At 40.2% G+C, this 2,853-nt stretch overlaps 1 pseudogene; it reads left to right on the top strand.

The window, feature by feature from the left end:
- Positions 1–495: 495 nt before the first annotated feature.
- Positions 496–1,871, top strand: LOC101577253 (annotated as a pseudogene).
- The last annotated feature ends 982 nt before the right edge of the window (positions 1,872–2,853 follow it).

Below are 2,853 nucleotides of genomic sequence, written 5' to 3'. Positions count from 1 at the left end.
TATGTATAGTTTTAATAAAAAGCTGGATAATTTTTCTTAATTCTGTATAAGTTATAAATGAAATTAGAAGATGAAAATCAGTACATTGTTTGGAAAGTGTTATTTCTAAAAGGAGTGGGTTAACACAGATACCTAAATATGCCTAGCTGGTTGTTTGAGTCAAAAGCATGTTGGCCTTCAAAACAGCCACTGCCACTGAAATTCTGTATAACATCCTATCCTATATTATCTGAAAATCTATCATGTTTCTTACATTTTTGTGTATAGAAAATATCCCTTGTTCTTCCTAGTTCACATTCATATTCCTTTCATTTTTTCTTTTACAGGTTGTGTTTTTATTCCTCTATTTACTTTGAGCTTTTTTACTTAACTCTCCTATGCTGTTTGTCTCTATTTTGTCCAAAATATTATAATACAAAGATTTGTGCATTAAAGAGCCCCTCCGGCCCGGAGGAGCGCACGCAGTGGCAGGTGACAGCAGCGGCGGCCGCGACCATGGCCCTGACACTGTTCAGTACTGATGAATGTAGACCTCCTGTTTGGAAATCCTCCTTGTATCAACTACAACAGGAAACCCCTCATCCTCGGAGGATTATCTGTACTTGTGAGGTAGAAAACAGACCAAAGTATTATGGAAGAGAGTTTCATGGCATGATCTCCCGAGAAACAGCTGACGTGCTCTTGAGTCTGACTGAAGGGAGTCACCTTATTCAGGAGAATAAGAGCCAGGAACATACACGTTGGCTTTAAGATTTGGAACTCAAACCAGAAACTTTAGGCTTTACTACGAAGAAAAGCACCTTGTTGTGGAGAAATGCTTTGAGTCCATCCACGATTTGGTGACTGGTGGCTTGCTTGATTTCTCTCTATATTGAAACTAAGGCAGCAGAATACATTGCCAAGATGACAATAAACCTAATTTATGAGCACATAGGATACACAACCTTAAACAGAAAGCCAGAATACGAAAAATATGTGAGAATCCTGCAAGAGATATGTGATAAGAAAGATGTTGCAGGCCAGGATGGGGTGTTAGAGAAAAGGTTGAGGTCACTTGTTAGAAGAACAACTCTGAAGAAAAAAGAGCAAATTCTGAAATATGAAAAGGTTCACAGTTTTAAGGTCCATACATTCCAAGGGCCACACTGGTGTGAATATTGTTCCAACTTCATGTGGGGTCTCATTGCTCAGGGAGTGAAATGTGCAGATTGTGGTTTGAATGTTCATAAGCAGTGTTCCAAGATGCTCCCAAATGACTACAAGCCAGACTTGAAGCATGTAAAGAAGGTCTACAGCTGGGACCTCACAGCACTTGTGAAACCACACATCACCAAGTGGCCCATGGTGGTGGACATGTGCATCAAGGAGAATGAGTCCAGAGGTCTTAATTCTGAAGGACTATACAGAGTATCAGGATTTAGTGACTTAATTGAAGACATCAAGATGGCCTTTGATAGAGATGGTGAGAAAGCAGATATTTTCTGTGTACATGTATGAAGATATCAATATTATCACTGGTGCATTTAATCTGTACTTCTAGGATTTGCTGATTCTACGCATTACATATGATGCCTACTCCAAGTTCATTGAGTCTGACAAAATTTTGGATCCTGATGAGCAGTTGGAAACTCTTCATGAAGGGCTGAAATTACTGCCAACCACTCACTGCAAAACACTCTGGTACCTTGTGTGCATCTAAAGAGAGTGACTCTTCACAAAAAAGAGAATCTTATGAATGCAGAGAACTTTGGAATTGCTTTGGTCCAACACTTATGAGATCCCCAGAACAAGATGCAATGGCTGCCTTGAATGATGTAAAATATCAGAGACTGGTGGTGGAGCTGCTTATCAAAAATGACATTTTATTGTAATGTGAGGGGCAAAGAAATGCTTTACAGATGAAGGATGTTCTACAGTAATTTAATTGGCTTCATTAGCTGAATTATCTCTTGGTTAGAGGTCTGGGCAAATAACCAGATGAAAATGAAGGAACTTTTCTGTCATTCTGTAACGCCACTCAGCTGTCCTTGTAAAACAGTGAACACACATGCTTTTTCCAATTCTAGTAATCCTGGGTGTTGATCATGTTAAGAGAAACTCAGGCTATTGCTTGATTAACCCCCACTTGGTAAGGAAACCCCATGCAACCAATGCATATCTGCAACTGCTCTGCCTCCCTCCTGGGTTGTCTGCACTCATAACCCAGCATGTCACAGAATAAACCTGTTGTGACTTTGCTTTTGGGGGTCCACACCATTGGCTTCTGCTCTTACAGCACCCCTGGCTGTTGCATTGCCATAGGCAATGTAATATGCTACCTTTTTTCCTTTTTGGTAGAATCTACCTTTTATTACTGTGTTTTATTCAGGTTACATTACATTAGAATCACAATATTCAGTCTATGGATCCCCATAGTCTCATGTACATCCCTTTATCCAAAAGGCATTTAGTCCATCTCTGAGTTTCCATAGTCCTGACACTTTCAGCATTGCTGCAAAGTCCATAAGCCCAAGTCTCCACCAAAATGTAAGGCAAAGTCTTAACCTGCAAGCCTGTAAAGAAATGGAAAGTTAAACACTTCCAACATTCAATTGCTTAAGATAAACATTACCATTCCACACAGTACAGACAGGAGGATACAAGGATTGGGACAAAATGAAGTCCAAAATCCAGCAGGGAAAACATTAAGTCTTATACATCCATGTGTAGCATCCGAAGCAATCTGTGACAAATTGTGAGCTTCAAAGGACTTGAGTGACTCCACCCCTATGGTGCTTCTGGTAGTTATAGATCCTATGCCTCTCTCTTAGGTCCACTTTGCTCCCTCCTTGCAGGTTTCCTCAGATGATCCAG

This window comes from Octodon degus, unplaced genomic scaffold, assembly GCF_000260255.1.
Source record: "Octodon degus isolate 3935 unplaced genomic scaffold, OctDeg1.0 scaffold00170, whole genome shotgun sequence".
Lineage (NCBI taxonomy): Eukaryota > Metazoa > Chordata > Mammalia > Rodentia > Octodontidae > Octodon > Octodon degus.
Note: the sequence above shows the minus strand (reverse complement) of the source record. Positions and strands in the feature narration are given on the sequence as shown.